Source organism: Pleurodeles waltl, chromosome 4_2, assembly GCF_031143425.1.
Source record: "Pleurodeles waltl isolate 20211129_DDA chromosome 4_2, aPleWal1.hap1.20221129, whole genome shotgun sequence".
Taxonomy (NCBI): Eukaryota; Metazoa; Chordata; class Amphibia; order Caudata; family Salamandridae; genus Pleurodeles; species Pleurodeles waltl.
In genome coordinates this window covers 797,541,502-797,560,143 of record NC_090443.1, presented here as the reverse complement: position 1 = coordinate 797,560,143, position 18,642 = coordinate 797,541,502, and the positions used below count along the sequence as shown (strand labels likewise).

Sequence of the window (18,642 nt, the reverse complement as noted above, 5' to 3'; positions counted from 1 at the left end):
GAAATGAGCTACCCCAGGGGGTTTGTTTAACCAGATCTTACTCCTCTGGAGGAAAATCACCCATCTCAGAATGTTAAAGTGCAGTGTGTTATGGGATAAGAAGATGCCACACTTTGGAGGAAGTTGTCATACTGCTGGGTGGCACCTTGCAGCTCATTGGACAAGGATGCCCACTAACTGTCCCCGAAAATGATTGAATAAAAGTAGCTGATCTGTATTGGAATTCAGATCTGCTGCCTGAAACCACAAGAAGGAGAAGGACTGCCCTGCTGAAAACCTGGTTTGCAACCCAGAGGCCTGCACACTTAAGGGCTGCACCTGTTGTGCACTGAAACCACAGCCCAGAGGATTTTGCCTTGCTTCAAAAATGACCCAGGAATTGATTGCTTAAAGCAACAGGTTAAAAGAGCTTCACAAACGCCCCCAGTCTGGAGTGGGTCCAGTGGACTTGCAAGAATTTGGCCAGGTGCATTGTGGGAATTGTAGTACCAACATCCCAAGGAGCAACTCAGAGATTCTGGAACCTGGGATTGAGATCGTGAACCACTTTGATGCATCAAGAAACACTTTTGGAAGTAAGCGTAAAAGTGTTACATTGTGGATGGATGGAACTCTTGACTGTGTCCTGTTCCAGTGCAACCTTCCCTTTGAGCACTATTTGCTTCTAAGTGCAAATTTTACTTTTAATTTTTAAACAGTCATATCTCTAGTTCCCTATATTGGATTTATGTCATTTTAGTGTCAATTAAAATATAAAAATATTTCCTATTTTTAGAAATTGGTGTGGGATTTTGTTGTGTCATACTTATATACAGTATTGATGTATTTAAATACTTTAAATACCTGTCTTCTAAGTTAAGCCTGACTGATTGTTGCCAAGCTACCAGTGGTTGATTACTGCTAATGGTAGGTGCATATTTACCTCTACTAATAACCAGCCTCTAACACTTCCTCACAAGAAGAAACAAAAGGGTCAGGCTGCCACCCTTCACATCAGAGACTAAGAAATTGATATGCAGAGTCCCACAGGGGTTGTTCCTAAGATCCACCCTTTTCATCATATACATGACACTGTTCGTCAACATCATCCGATGAAATAACATCACCATCATTTCCTACACCAATGACACCTAATTAATTCCTCTCCCTGATGGACAAAACTGCCACTACCAGAACCAACTTCACCAACTGCATGATCATGGTAGCAGACTGGATACAAACCAACTGCCTGCAGCTCAACTTTGACAAGAGGGAAATACTGGTCTTCAGCAACAGGGCCTTCCCCTGGTGGCTGTCGGAGCTAAGACCAACACCCACTCCCACGGACCATGCAAGAAATCTAGGGATCATCCTAGACGACAAGTTAATGACGGCTTAAGTCAACACAACGTGCACCTCCTGCTTTCATATCCTATACATGCTGCAAACAAATTTCAAATGGTTGCTTCAGAACACTAGAAAGACTATCGCGCAAGCATTCATCAGCAGCAGGCTGGACAACGGCAACACCCTGTATGCCAACATCTCTAAACAACTCCTACACAGACTACAGACCAACCAGAACACTGCTGCAAGACTCATACTCAGCCTCCCATGCTCCACCCACATCACGCTGCACCTCAGGAAGTTTTAGGAAGCTTCACTTCTGGCTCCCAAAGGGCTGCCAATTCAAACTTCTCACGCGCACATACAAAGCCCTACACAGCACAAGACCAGAATGCCTGAACAGCCCCATTTACTTTCACCACCTCACCAGACACCTAAGCTCAATCTCACTCACACACATTCCCACATTCCACAAAAGCAAAACTGGAGGTTACTCATTCTCCTACATCGCACCCAAGACATGGAATGACCTCCCTCAACAAATCAGAGCCTCCTCCTTACGCCTTGAGTTCTGCAAGAAGCTGAAGACCTGGCTCTTCATATAAGTACCTTGGGGACCACAAACCCACACACCTGCCCAAGCACTTGGATACCCTCTTGGGTGATTAGTGCTCTATACAAATCAACATAGGATAACATAATGTGTAATTTTACACAACTTTCTTCATAAAGGCATGTGAAAGAATCGTAGAACCTTTCTCTTCAACATATCAAAACCAGGAAATTATTAAAAATAGTCCTTACACTCTCTGTTAAATCTTACCTAAAATGCTGTGAAGTGGACTTTGCATGTAATACAGACTATACTAATGATGGACAGCGTAGCCTTATTTTATATTCCCAGGCATCGACTAACTTAATTTAACATAACCTAATATACCAAAACATATAGTAACATAACATTTTGGGACATAAAAGTATAACATAACACAATCAGAACAAAACAGAAACAGACAATAACCGGCATAGAACAACGCAGCATAGCCTAGCGTAACATATGGTATCATGGCGTAGTATAGCACAGGAAAAGATAATATGACAACATGTAGAAAAACATGGCAAAAAACCTAACAATGGAACATGGCACAATCTGGTAACATAGCAAAGCAGGTCATCAGGTGACCTGGAATAGCATGAGCTGAATTAAAATGCCCAGACATTATATAAAATGTCCAAAAACAAGGTAACGTGACCAAACATAACTTAGCATGACTAGTTCTAGCATAAGTCAATGCAACATAATGTACAACTGATTTGCATATATGTGATAACTTTACATGAGCAGACTTGACATAGCCAGGCAAAACATGACATGATCAGACAATACCATACATTTGATGTCAAGGCATATTATTTTACAGTCATGCGTAGGGACAGTGTTTGTACTCTCTTCTCTTTTCTCATGGTAGAAAACGATTGCCTCCTTCCCAGGTACTATGTGTTCCTCATCTGTGTCCCTATTACTTGACTGGCACATAGCTTGGTACTGAGTGATCTCAGCATAATTTGAGGCATTGGAAAAAGAGATAGTGTAGCCCTTCTCACAAATGGAAATGACAAAGGCTTTGGCAAACGAATTAGGAAAGCAAAGAAAGAAAGAAAGAAGGAAAAAATTCCATAGGTAATTGTGGTGAAAATATGTTAAACATGCAGATAATCAATTGGTGAAGTAAAGATGATAAAACAAGAAAATAAATTAATTTTTGAAGGTTGGAAGTCACCACCTGCCTGAAGCATTGTTCTTGTCTGCCAACTAAAAAATATATATAAAATCAGTTAGGGGCATTACCACTATATCCATCCCAAAGTACATTTTTCGAAACATAAAATTATGATGCAAGGATAACCGTGTTTTATACATTAATGAAGAATCTTTATTGATTCCTGAAAACCATACAGAATAGGTGATCAGAACACTGTGAGGTTTGAGGAAATTTTAAATTAGAAAATGGCTACTGGTTAAGTTGAGATCTAGGGAATCTCTTCCCGGACTGTAGAGCCACGTTTTGGCAGCTATCTAGTATGCTTTCAATATTTCAGCTTCTTACATGTGGAAGCCAGGTGTATTCCTATTTAAATTTTGAGTTTAGCTTTATTAGATTTAGATTAACATCCAGTCTAGTTCTAACATATTTATTAAGGCATACAATAATAAAATCAGGGTATGCCATTGGTCTAATATTGCAGAGAAAAAAATAATATTATCAGAGGGCCACAAGGTTTGCAGCAAAGTAGGAGATTTAGGACACAATTAATTGTTTATCTTTCCTTACCAGGCACCAAAGATGCACCTGATACAGTAGTCCCTCTCAGGCTTGGGTACCCTTGATTTGGAAGCAAGGGTTAAGCCTCACCTTTCCCACTGTTGGAATTTACATTACATTTGCATAAAATCTATACCAATTTTCTTGTGAGCATGGGCCTGCTTCTACTTTATATTATTGACGTACGCTATACATGAACGTCTGTTCACCAAAATGCCAGGGGTAGCGGAAGTGACATCACATACCATTTAACCTTTACCTTTACTCACACACTCTCTCTTACTTAGACTCACACAGACACTCACCCACAAGCACTCTCACAACATATATTTAAAAGCATTTTTTTACTAACCTTAGCTGCCTGAGAGAGTCATATTTCAGTAATTGTAATACATTCTTTATTACAGTGATAGTAAATAATAATTCTCTAATATTATTCACTATTACTGTAATAAAAAAATTGACAGAAGAAAAGGAAAGTTGAGCCGCATCCGACGTCCATAACGGCGAGGTCCTCTTGCATTCCTGGCACTGCTTTTTCCCCCTCTGAGGCCAGGGGTCGCAAAGGCTGTACCAGGGGTTGCAAGGGACAAGCTGCGACCCATGGCGACCCCAAGTGACGTCCATGACGCTATAATTAATGAACAGCAATTGCACATTCACTAATGGCACACTAAAATGTTTTAGCAGTTGACATATTCCTCTGCTGCTCTACTACCCCACTGGACACTCACCATCATCTTATATGTGCAGGAATGCAACCCAGGAAACACATGAATTTCCAGGTGCAGGGAACACAAGATGCAGGAAAGAGCTCTCTTCTTACTGCTCCAGGGTACAGAGAAGAGAAAATAAAAACTATTCGTTTCTCCCTTTTTCCTGCTATGCCTTGTTTGTTCCACTCCTATGAAATGTGTCCAAACTGTTCTGCATAACTATAGATTTACTAACTTAAAACAAGGAAGTGTTGTCATAAAAAAGGGAGTCCGTGAAATTAAGAGTCTACTTTCCATAGCACAGCGGGAATAGACACCAGTGGTGACTGGTGACTGGTGAGGTTTAAAAGTGATAGCACACAAATACCCACTTTTGAATTCACTGAGCGGAATGAGTCTGATTTCCTTCGGCAGTGTTTAAGGTCAATTCGCCTTCAAAAACATTTGATAAAAACAGGGCCAAAAAGTGTATTTTATAACACGATTTTCATGAAATGGAAAAGGATCAGATGTTGAGAAATGTCATTGATGAAATATTACAGATATGCACGCCTTACCTTCTCTAGGGGTTCAGCCTCCCTAATACCCGTGTATTTTCCAGTAACATTCCCCTAAAAATATACTAAAGAGCCATAGATATAAAGGTTTCAAATAAGCTATGGATGCGATTAAACATGGCTGATAACTTTGAAAATATATTTAGCATTCTCCTTCACTTCCGTACATATTTCACTTTGCTTAGTTTTTTCAATGCTGCCTATTCCAAATCGATTCTCATTCATACTTGTGACCGAAAACCTAGCTGAAAGGAGTAGGGTGAAAAAATCTAAAGTTACACAAGACTTACAATCATTGGGCCTTATTCACAAATTAAACTTATTTGTTTGTGTAAAGTTACTATTTTTTGGTATTCGCAAACTCCAAGTTAATAGTAAATTTACCACTTTGAGCACTCTACAATAAGGACGAAGAACTCCACAAATAAAAAGATAAAAAAGATAGGCTTTTCCTATCTTTTTATGCGCAGAGTTCTGTGCCCCGCCTATAGAGCTTCTGCAGTTGTAAACTTACTGTTAACTCGGAGTTTGCACATAGCAAAACAATGGTTAACTTACACAAAAGTGAAGATTTAGCCTTGTGAATCAGGCCCAATGGATTTAGACAACAGTGTTGGTCAAATCACTGGAAATTTTGTACTAGTCACAGAGAGTTTACAGGATCTAACAACCTACAAGTTACAATAATCTTACATCCTGTAGTAGTGTTAATATTGGTGAAAGCTCTGACAAAATAGATAATAAAATGACAACACGTGAGTCCTGAAATAGCCGCAGCAGTAAATTTCCTCTAAAACATCAAATAATTAAAATAAGCTTTCTGTATTCAACATGGGTTATCATCCGAATGTCAGATTTGAACACAGTTTATAAGTGCAGATATTTTGTCACCAATAACCATTCATTTTAGGTAAATGGCCCCCCCCTACACTCCCCCCCAAAAAACCCATATATATCTCGTTTTTTTAAAACAAAGGCTATATTGCTGATTTTCATTCATAGTAAATGTATAGTTATTTCCTTAATATCAACTTTCCATTATCATCATGTTCTCACATGTACGACTACCACATGTGGACAAATTGTACTTCTGATGCCCAGTTATTATCTTAAAATGACAGGGATTTCCACCCCTATTATGCTAGAGATAGTCAGATTTGTCAGGAATGCTAATATTGTATCCAGTGTTAACATCATAATGCTTTTCTCATTATGTTAAGGTTAGTGGGAATATCCTCAAAATGTTGATGCTTGGTCATCCCTTGCGCCAGGTATATCTACATATTATTCAAAGAGCACACACAGTATAGCAAAGTTGGACACCATTATAGCTGTGGCTCTCTAGGCAAGCAATAGCCACACCTATGCAAAGAATTCCTAAAAATTGCAGGGATGAGAACCATTAAGCAATGGCCACAATTCCTATGGCGGCCTTCATTATTCATCCAATGGTGCCTGTATATTGTGGGGAAAACAGATTTTTCACGCAGAGGCAAATATAAATCACATTCGGCTCTGACTCATACACAGTCATGCACACCCAATTAGGTATGTGTACACTTGCCCCTAAATAACGCCCTTGTATGTACACACAAATGTGATAGCACAGATGGACACATACATCCACAGCAAAGTTACTCACTCACCTGTGTCACCTATTTCACCGCCTCTGTCTGACATCGCAGTTCCTCAGGGCTACTGCACACCCTCCACTTCTGCTGCTGCAGGCTTCGAGGGCCTTTAGCGGCTATGAAGAAAGAGGGTGTCATTCCTATAGCCTCTACAACAATCCCTTCACTGCTACATATAAGTGTGTTTGTGACAGTTAGTAACCTTAAACATACTTCACAACGTCGCTTTCAATAAGCCCCATGGTGATGGGTCAAGATTTGCATCCTTCATACTGTTAATTATACTTGCATGTATCGTAATTGGGCCTCACCATGCAATATCATTGTCCTGGCCACAGGAGTCCACCGCCCCATGCTGTCGTGGAGCGCTGAGGGCTGCATGCAGCCCTCAACTCTTTGGCAGACTGTTGATTGCTCCCACCCCGTCTCAAGGACTGGATAATTGTTGTGCTACCTACTGAATTGTATCTTGCAGTTCAGGTGCCTCTGACTGACACTTGAGCCTTCTGGAGGAGCTCCATCCTTATGCCCATTTGGAACACCCACCACTAGTAGACTCAATCTGTACCCGTTTCCTCATTCAAACTATAGCTGTTTTTCATTCATTTATGTTACAATACTTACTTACTTAGCAATAAGATCTGTATTTTCCAGCCTCTTTATTGATTCTAACATAACATTCACTTAGTGTTTGTGATTAGTTTTGCCTGTGAGGTGTATTTCCTCATACTTCGCTTGGCCTGCATATCTATATCCCACATTGTAGCTTCTGTGACAACCACACTTGTATTGTTGTCTCTGTGTCCTGCTATTCCCGTCTTTCATTTTTTTAGTTCTTTATGTTGTCTTTATTGTTCACTGGTTACAGTAATGATTTGTCTCGAATGCACCTGGATGTAAAAAACGTTCTGATATGCAAACATTTTAAATTAAGAGTTTGATGATCCAGCTGTTAAAAATTCATGACTGAAGCATAAGGCCATTATTCCAGCGCATCCGAAAAGGACAGAGGTTTGAAAATGTACATGCATCCTGTGAAATGTATCTAGAATGCAGTAGTGCATACTTGTTTTCATTGTTTGGCCTACGTAAATATTTCAACTACAGAAAATTAGGTTTCTTTTTCTGAAAGGTACATCTGCTGAATAAAGCACAGTTCAGTAACATTGGCTTCCTATAAGAGGCATTGGAAATCTTTTCACGTTTGGTGTTTTGCAAAAGGAATTGTATCTGATGTCAGGGCCTTGATATTTTAAGGGACGGGTTCCTGAAAGATCTAGCCCCTTCTACTTTGTGTTTTCAGTGGTCAGTAGTCAATGCCTTAATGCTTAATCTGGACTGGAGTGTGCTTTCTCCTTTGGTGATCAAGCTCCTCAAAAGCCTTAATGTCATGCAAGCCTTAACATTTATCTACAACATACTTAAAGTTTTAGATTGTCAAATGCTCTGTTTGTTTTGCATGCCACGGCAAATAAGAGTAGAAAGGTTTCTTCTCAGACTATCGGGAGGTGGGGCTACCAAGCTATCTCCCAGGCTGATAGAAGTCTAGGTCATTCACCTCCACCAGCTTTTCAGGGGAGATCAACTATGACTGTATCAAAATCTTTGGCAAAGCTGGGGGTACCTCAGTACAAGAAATGTATTCAACTGCAAAATGGTCAACCCATAAGACATATGTAAAGCACTATAGATTGAAGCTCAAAGCTAATTTTGTGACCACTCTCTTGACATCAGCAATGGTGTAATTGTCAATTAAATAAACTACCTGCTTGCATAAGTGGAATGTTGATGCAATTTGTTGGTGCTTGATAAACCCATATATTGTCAGGACTGGGATGATGAGGATGAGACGAGGGAGTAATGACTCAATTACTTACTGGTAATCTACATTACGCAATTCAAAGTCCTCCTCGTCCCAATCTTCATCTCTCCCTCACTCCCTGGATTACACCTCTGTTTTGGGGCATGGGATTCACAGGAGACAAGGTAAGGGAGAGGAGCCTTCTTTCTCACAAGCATGGTAAAAGCTCTGTCTGAGACGAAGCACACCTCATATAGTCAGGACTGAGACAATGAGTACTTTGAATTGGGGTAATGAAGATAATCAGTACATAATTGAATCATTACCACTTGCTACGTTTTCATTGGACTCAGTCAAATATGTAACACACACCCGACCCCCCCCCTTCCACTTCATCTGCCAGTGCTGAACAAGCCTTAAAACACCTTCATTGAGAAGTGCAGGGATATGGGGGGGGACTATTATATTGCCTGTGCTGTTCAGTGTCATTCTTCTATCCAAGTGCATTAGGCACCAGCAACTTTAGAAATGTCAGTTGTTACACAGTATATTGTTATCACTAAAGAACATTATTGCCCCAATTGCAGGCCCTTTGTTTTTTTGAATTCACACTTGATCTAATGATCTTGTGATAGGGCAAAGTAGTGATTATCGTAATTTTAAAAAGAGAAATACTTGGACCATAATAGTTCCTTTTGAACTAGCCACTGGTTTCCATTGCTCAGACTTGCTTTATTTTGGTACCACAGCAGTAAAGTACTGCATTATTTATTCTTTAAGATTGGGTGCATGTTGATACTGTTAACAGATACTATTCTTCTGCAGAGTTTTTATTTTAAAGTTCTGTTCATAACACTGTAAGATTTCTCTGATATATTTGTAAAATATGCCTGAGAGATCAGATTTAAAAACGAGTCACAACTTCGATCTTTGTTAGCAAATTATTAATTGGCCTTACGAGATGCAGCACATCAACATATAAAAAGTACTCTCTTAAGATGAAGGTTGATTTTTGTTCTTTCCATTTTCTATTTCCCCTTGTGCAACCATATTTTAAGAGTCTGCTGCATGTGAGCTGTTGAATGCTGATTTTGGAACTATATTTTTGTGAGGATGAATAAAAATGCACTAGTAGTATTCTATGCAAGAAAACAAAATAGTGTTAGCAATCTGGGAATCCACATCTTTTTTCTGGACTCTCTGGTAACCTACTAATGTGTAGAAGAAATTACAAAAAAAACCAATAAACTGATCACAAACACAGCACATTAAAGTGAACCATTTACTTCAGCGTTGTGTAGATATGTTTGAAGCAGCCTTACCAGCTTATCATAATTATTGTGGCAATTCAACAGTTTTGAGATCTGGCAATTTTAGAAGACCTTTTATGATACCAATGTAAGATAAATGTGAGCCACCGGCTTCCCTGAAAGTGTGGTATACTTCAAGCATGAGACATATAATGGACTTCATGACAGATTTCACCTCAGCTCTTAACTTCTTACTTTAGATATATAGGTATTCTAAGGAGGTAGGGCGCAATTAGATCATCTCCTTTTTAATATTTATTTGTCTGTGGAACACAAGAGTATCCCATTTTACTCCAGTTCCTTTTGAAAAACAATTCAACACTGGTTTCCTGATGATGACAAAAGTGGATTTTGTGATCAGTATATTTTGTCAAAAAACGTAGATGTCGGTCGTCATCATTTTGGATGAAAAACTATTTAGACTTGGATCATCAGTAGTTTCAACGTACTTACATTAATAGTTTTCTATGAATCATCAGCTGTATGTAGTTCATTTGCAAGACTTTTTGCTCTTAGTTATGCTTGCTCCAGTTCGCCCTCGATTTTTGCAACAGAGTGCCCCATGCGGCCAATTTCATTACTAAAGGCCTGATTATGAATACGGGGTCAATAGGACCGTTGTACACATGGTGGCGGTCCGACCGCTGCATCCTTGGTGGTCCAACCGTCAGATCAGGATGCTGGCGTCAGACTGCCGTAAGACCTCTCCCACCGCCAGGATCGTGGATCCTGATTCGTTGGTACAAGTCATGGTCAAGCACAGCAGTGTCGATGTCGGCACTGCTATGTTGATCTCAACTTGCCTTTCTGCCGGGCTTTCCATGGCGGGGACCCCACCATGAAAAGAATGGCGGAAAGGCAGAGACAGGGCCACAGAGGGGCCCCCGCACTGCTCATGCCAATGTCATGGGCAATCCAGATGCCCCCCTGTCAGCACACTTGGAATGCGAACTGTCTTTCATGGCAACAGTGCACAATCCTAGTGTGCTGGTGCAACCGACAATGCAGTGGCATTGGCCTCAGCTCTCATTGAGGGGCCTAAGCCAATGCTGCAACACTGTTTCTGCCGGCCGGCCTGGCGGGGAAATCATATTACGGTAGTGGGGAGGCCGCCAGTTGGTGGTGTCCTCCCCACTGCCATATTGGTGGTCCGGCGGCCGGACCGGCTAAATCATATTTGGGCCCTAACATACATTTGTGGTAAGCCAAGACAAGTTATTTCCTGTGGAATTATAATGTATAATATTTCCTTTTTCTCATCCTAGTATGAGGAGATAGTAAAGTTCCACATTATTGTACTTTATCATAAACATTAAAATATTTCGTTTTTGAACTAGTGCAGAGAAAATGATACACTTCTCACAATAATCTACAGAATCATGACTTATGGAGCCCTTGATCAAAGTACCACAGAGGCTGCGGTATCACAGTGTTCTCTATTAGCATTGACACTTCTTAGCTTTAGTCACTCCAAACAGCAATGTAGAGTATTGCCAACTTAAGAACTATCATTGTATGCCACATACAGAGAGTAGCACATAGTTCTTGATAGAATTTGAACCAATTTGATGTTTGCAGGCTTTCAAATTATGTTGTCCTGAGGGAACTTTTAAGATAACATTATTCATGCTCAACTTGGAAAATATTGCTAAGTTGTGTTGCTCTTTGTTAGAAATGGGGTCTTGGTTAGCCCTTGTCCAAGCAAGGACCCTCATTCTTGTCAGGGTAAAGGAGAGTCGCCCCCTTTATAGCTTGGCACGAGCAGGTAGGCTAAACTTCAGAAGCAATGTGTAAAGTAATTGTACCAACACACAGTAACTCAGTGAAAACACTACAGAATGACACAACACAGGTTTAGAAAAATAGGGAATATTTATCTAAACAAAACAAGACCAAAACGACAAAAATCCAACATATACAAGTCAAGTTATGAATTTTCAAAGAATAAGAGTCTTAGGGCCAGATGTAGGAAGCTCTTTGCACGTCGCAAACAGCGAACCTGGTTTCCGAATCGCAAAACGGGTATGTGACTTGCAATTAGGAAGGGGTGTTCCCTTCCTAATTGTGACTCACAGTGCAAAGTAGGATTGGTTTGTGACCGCGAACGCGGTCGCAAACCAATCGCAGTTAGCACCCATTTCAAATGCGTGCTAAACCATTCGCAAAAGGGAACGGGTCCCCATGGGACCCCTTCCCCTTTGTGAATGTCAATGTAAATATTTTTTAGAGCAGGCAGTGGTCCTATGGACCACTGCCTGCTCTGAAAAAATGAAACAAAAACGTTTCATTTTTTGTTATTGTAATGCATCTCGTTTTCCTTAAAGGAAAACGGGGTGTATTACAAAAAAAAAACTGTTTTATTAAAAAGCAGTCACAGACATGGAGGTCTGCTGTCCGCAGCAGGCCTCCATCCCTGTGAGGGCCGCCATTCGCAAGGGGGTCACAAATTGCAAACCATCTCGTGATTATTCATGAGGTGGGCCTTTGCGACCTCCTTGCTAATCGCAGATGGTGTCAGGGACACCATCCTACATTCCGATTTGCGACTCGCAAATTGCGAGTCGCTCTGATTTGCAATTTGCAAGTCGCAAATCGGAACCTACGTACATGTGGCCCTTAATGCTTAGAAAACAGTGAGAACACTGTTAGCGCTCTAAAAGTACCTGGGTAGCGTCAAAATAAAGCCGCACGGGCGAGTGTGCATCGAAAAAGGCCAGCGATGCGTTGATTTGTCACTTGCAAGTGAGACCGCGCGTCGTTCCTCCTCCGGTCGGGTTGGCATGTGTTGTTTCTTCTCTCCCTCAAGAGAGCGATGCGTCGATCCAGACAGGCACCTCAGGTCTGGGCAGGCTTTGCGTTGTTTTTCTGCACCCAGTGGTGTTGCATTGAAAATTCGGTTGCACAGTATCACAAACCTGTGCTGCGTGGGGTTTGCGTCATTATCAGCCTCCGTTAGTGGGTGCTGCACATCGTTTCTCCAGCCACGTTGCGTCGATCTTCCAGCCGCGATGCAGTGTTGATTTCAGCCACAAAGCCGTTGGCACGTCGTTTATTAGCCGCGTCACGGAAGGTTTGTCAAAAATGTCCTTGCACAGCGCTCTGTGCGGAGATTTTCAGAATTTGTCTGCCATCTTCTCCTTTTAAGGGCCCAGGAAATGGGTAGGGCACCACTTGGCAGGGCAGGCGTCTCAGCAGAGAGTCCAGGTGTTGGCAGGGGAAGTCTTTGATGGCCCTGAGACTTCAACAACCGCAGGCAAGCTCAGTTCAAGCCCTTGGAAATTCCTCACAAGCAGGAATGCACAACAAAGTCCAGTCTTTGTCCCCTTTCACAGGCAGAAGCAGCAACTGGAGGATAGCTCCACAAAGCACAGTCCCAGGCAGGGCAGCACTTCTCCTCAGCTCTTCAGCACTGCTCCTTGGCAGAGCTTCCTCTTCATTCCAGAAGTGATCTCATTTTCAGGGGTTTTGTGTACTCTTCTTATACCCTTTTCTGCCTTTGAAGTAGGCCTACTTCAAAGGAAAGTCTCTCTTGTTTGTAATAACCTGCCTTGCCCAGGCCAGACCTCAGACATACACCAGGGGGTTGGAGACTGCACTGTGTGAGAGCAGGCACAGCCCTTTCAGGTGTGAGTGACCACTCCTCCCCCCTCCTAGCACAGATGGCTCATCAGGATATGCAGGCTACACCCCAGCTCTCTTTGTGTCACTGTCTAGAGAGAGGTGCAAACAGCCCAACTGTCAAACTGACCCAGACAGGGAATTCACAAACAGGCAGAGTCACAGAACGGTTTCAGCAAGAACATGTCTACTTTCTATAAGTGGCATTTTCAAACACACAATCTCAAAACCAAGTTCACTAAAAGATGTATTTTTAAATTGTGAGTTCAGAAACCCCAAACTCCACTTGTCTATCTGCTCCCAAAAGGAATCTAAGCTTCAATCATAAAGGCAGTCCCCATGTTAACCTATGAGAGAGATAGGCTTTGCAACAGTAAAAACTGAATTTGGCAGTATTTCACTGTCAGGACACATAAAACACATTAGTATATATCCTACCTTAAACATACACTGCACCCTGCCCATGGGGCTACCTTGTGCCTACCTTAGGGGTGTCCTACATGTAAGAAAAGGGAAGGTTTAGGCCTGGCAAGTGGGTACACTTGCCAAGTCGAATTGGCAGTTCAAACCTGCATACACAGACACTTCAGTGGCAGGTCTGAGCCATGTTTACATGAGTACTAATGTGGGTGGCACAACCAGTGCTGCAGGACCACTAGTAGTTTTTGATTTACAGGCCCTGGACACCTCTAGTGCACTGTACTAGGAACTTACCAGTAAATAAAATATGCCAATCATGGAAAGCCAATTACACATACATTGTACATAGGAGCACTTGTACTTCAGCACTGGATAGCAGCGGTAAAGTGCCCAGATTAATAAAAACGGTAAAAACAGAGCACACATCAACAACCTGGAAAACAGAGGCAAAAGGTTAGGGGAGACCACACCAAGGATGCCAAGTCTAACACTCGTCAACAAAGGAACATTTATTAGCTGCATTACTCTCTAGAGTACAGCACAACATGCTCCTGTGCTGTTGTCTCAGTGCCAAAGGTGTTTAGACTAAGAACATGCACCCAGGACATCGCAACCTAATTTGCCAAATTTTGTTGTCTAAAAACAACAAAAATGCAGCTAAATAAACAAAATTTACAGACTTTTGCGACAGACACACAAAAATATTATGTCCCAGGCAGCAAACCAGCACAGGAAGCGTGATCCAGGTATCAAGATGTCTGATGCCAGAGAGAGTGTAGTGCAGAGTTTAAAAAGTGCGCTCTCTCTCTGACACTATCCTGACACATTGTTTTCAAGCTTGACACGCATACTACTCGAGGAATCTTCTAATGTGCCCCCTCCACCCTCCAGCATCTTAAGAGAGGAAGGTTGAGGGGTCTACTGTTACACCTTACTACAGCAGCAAGTATTTCACTCTGCTTGGTACAAGGTGACAAGGTGGAGGGCTGAAAAGGAAAGGAGAAAGGCTGCAAAGGAGGCTAGGGCACTCTCATACCTCCAGTGCCCCTGTCTCCATGACTCTTTTTTTAAAATCTTTTTTTTTGCAGGCCTAGCACAGCTTTCCTTGAGGTTCTTGGAGCCAGGCTACGCCTCCAGATAGATGATGGGCCCTGCACAGGAGAGAGAGAATAAAAACACCTCTCTCCTGTCCCCTCTTCTTTTATTGGTCCAGTATGACAGAGCAGGTTCAATAAAATGCAGGCCAAATAAGCCTTTAAACTTTTTAAAATACTTCATGGGGGATTTTGTAAAAATGGCAGGGTTTTTACAAAACTCCCAATTTTGCTAATGTTTTTGCAGATTACGAAATTGCAAAATCCTCGAGAGTTTACTCTCTACTCTAAAGTCAGTAGTGATCACACGAAGACCCTTGATCATCTGAATAGCTTGTTTTATTATTGAGGAAAAACAGACATTTTAGACTCGGATCTGACACTATTTTCTCATTCACTCCCCCTAAAATACCATCCTTCTCTTATCGTTTCGCTGAAACCTGGAGTTCTGTTGTGACACCTGTCTATCAATATCCCTTTTACAACCTGTACTCCCATTTCCAATGCCATCCCCTATCATCTTCTCAAGATCTGAAGCATCTGTCTACAGCTCCATTTGCATTGAGATATGGCCCTTATTATCAATCTGCAACTGGAAAATCTCTATTTCAATAAACACTCTTCTCATATGTGTCCTTCCAGCCACTACAAGCCTTCAACTTCAGTAGCAACAATTTCCTGGTAGTGGTTAACAAACAGTCTTGAATTATTTCCCGTGATGTGTGCCACAACAGAATTGATTGAATTAGAGGAAATTATAGCCACTTAAGGAATCCCACAAGTTACTCCTCAACAATTAACTCTTTTCCAAAGATAGGAATAATAGAGGTGTTCGGAAGAATGATGAAGAAAGACATGAGTGAATCTCTCCCTACTAAACCAATGTAGCTGTCAAGAGTCTGATGAGGATTCTGTCTATAAAACTATATTAGACTGAAGTTCACTTGACATCTTGATGGTTAGCTCTGTCAGTAGCAAATAATATAACTCATCAGTGATGGAGTGTTTTTGCAGTGTCTAGTTTGTGCCGGTGGTTTCCGGTGTTCGGCACTGGCACCTAAATGTCAACACCAGCACCTACAAATATCTGCCACATAGTGTTGCTGTTTGTCTAATTTAGAGTTGCACACTCACGCAGTTGATTCAGTTTATACTAATTAGCTAGTTCACTAGCATTGCTACATATTTCATCCTCTTTGAGGACATTGGTGTTGAACAATACAATAATAATCATGATACCTGCAGGTGATCCCTGAAGTTGGCCATGGTGTTAGGGATCATCCCTATTGTGCTAGAGCCAGGCCAATATTATCGCTGATATAAAATTTTTACATTGCTCTTTGTAGATGGACTTAAGGGTTGTTTTTGGAAATAGTACAACAATTCCCACGGATGTGTGAAAGCAAACACAATGGAATAAGATTTACTTCGCACATACCTACGACAAGTGGAAATAATTTGGCTTGGATTCTGGGAGAAATCATTGATTGTGAATTGGACACAAACAAAAGCTTGATTGTTGTTATGATGAGGATGCTACCTGTACAAACGTGACTCTTGTCCTGATGATGACCCTTTATTGATTGGTTCTCCTTTTGGGGTTGAAACTTATACATTAATTCTTGTGGATTATTTCAGAATGTAATGAGTGACTTCAGGACACCTGGACTGGAGGGTCCCCTAGAAGTTCACTCTTTCTCCTATATATTTTTAATTCCAAACTGTATATATTGTAGATAACACTTGACACTTTTCTCATTAATCACCTTTTACTGTGCTGTTATCTTAGGAGCACGTAAGTTTACTAAATTATGTTAACAATTGAATAAAAGTGATATATTCATAGGTTCCTATGACCTTTTGGGGTTATAAGGTTCTGTTTATAAGTAAGTGTTGCTGTGGAAGTCAAGGGCCACACTTCCCCCCCTTGGGGCCATATATTTCTTAGAATATTTACATACCTGGGTCCTGGGGTTACTTGGTTTGCCTCATTTTCTTTATGGTTATTGCAGTTGACATGAAAACACAATATTAAACCCTTAATTTAATTTGCTGTTTTGTTTTACTTGTCCTTTGTTTCCTTTATTTTTCCTTCTTCCCTTGGTCCCTTCTAGATACCTTTCACTATCCTTTCTTGGCCTTGCAACTTGTATTGTTCATGTTTCTCTATAATACAACTGTTTTTGTCTATTAGTTTGTCATTAGAGTTAGAGAAAGTCTCACTTATGGATAGCATGCAATAACATTGTTTTCCAAAACATCCTTTCAAAAAATACTTTACAGAAATATCATGTACAATAACTTTGTTTTTTCTATGTCACAAAACGTAATTTAGCCTAAAAATATGTATTTGTTTTTGGAAACGCTGTTTTTAAAAATAAGATCAATGCACTTTCACTGAAGAACATTTTTTAATAATTTAATGACATATTGTGCATGTTTTGGAATGGTAAATGGATATTTAAGGCTAGATGGATAAAATAAAAGGTGTAAAAATGTGCATACATAGAAACAAATATGTATGTATTTTATGTATATGATTTATATACATTTGTTCCTGTTTATGTGTATATGTAAGAAGCAGGCACGTATAAAACATATAACGAAAAGAGTAGTTTTTTTGAAGAGAGGGTTTGGGGCTGGGGTGGGTGCAAAAGTGTCTCTTAGGTGCGTCTCAGCATGAGGCCACGCCCCCTCCAAGGCCTGCCCCCTACTCACACTGTGAGTTTTTTTGTGAAGTTGGCAGGTTTGGAAAAGCCCAAAACTTGAAAACTGGTATGCTGCCAACATGGAGCTCCAAGATACGTAGATTCACTGTACTTAGTCATTTTCAACAAAAAAGTATAATTTGACATTTAGGAAAATTGAATATTTCTAATGTAATAGTGGATTTGATTTCATTAAGGTTTTTAAGTCTTAAAAATTCTAGTGTTTTCACTGTTCCCAAAAAACGTTTGAGAATATGTCAACATTTTTTCTTTTCATTATGTACAGTATTTCACTCAAAATTTAGTACATTGACCAGAGGAAATAATTTGTGTTCAGTTCACCTCACGATCTTTGAAAGCGGTGAGATGTAATGTTTTCCCTGAATCTCAGTGAGCAAGAGAAACGGGTGGGGCGGGCTTCTTATAGGAGGGTTAGGGGTTGGGTTTTGCTACAGAGAATTTTTAAAACTGGAGTAGGATGGTGCATTTTGAAGCAAAATTTTAACACAGATTTGCTCAAAAGCCATAGGCTCATAAAGGGCACTAATTAATTATTCTAGTGCCTCCCTGGTGTACTAGGCCAATGAACGCTGATGCTCCCCAGGAGTTGACCCAATTTGTTTCACAATGTGCAGTGTGTGCTCTTTCCCATATGTTGATAATTTCCTCTATGGTGCTGGGGCCAGCATTTCTTCATGGGTGCCACTGATATGAAATAGGTGAATCCTAATGCCAATAAATACATATAATATGCCATTGATGTCAGAAGAAGCCTAACCTTCCACTGATAGATGTAGGTCAAACCTAGGCCTGCCTTCTTTTTGTTTCACTAGTAACTGGCGTCAAACCTATGGGAAAAGAAAGAACTGATCAGAACCAGTTTTAGGTTTAGACAAAGGGTGTCTAATATCCACAAGCTAGCACTGGGCATAAAAGTGGCATCCTCAGAACCTGAAATCGGAACACCTCTGGATCTCTGACGATTCAGAAGAAGGGCTGCCCTGCTGTCTGAGACCTGTAGGAAAACTAGACCTGCTTGCTTTGAACCCAGGACCTCAGAAGTGACTCCAAGGGTCATGTGAGCTAAAGGGATACAACAAGTTCCAGAGGCCTGCCTTTCTTGCTTCTTGGCTGACC

At 40.9% G+C, this 18,642-nt stretch overlaps 1 protein-coding gene across 1 annotated transcript in view; it reads left to right on the top strand.

Annotated features, from left to right (window-relative positions):
- Nucleotides 1-18,642, top strand: part of LRRC7 (leucine rich repeat containing 7) — a 1,681,735-nt gene that overhangs the window by 332,182 nt on the left and 1,330,911 nt on the right. The window lies entirely within an intron of this gene.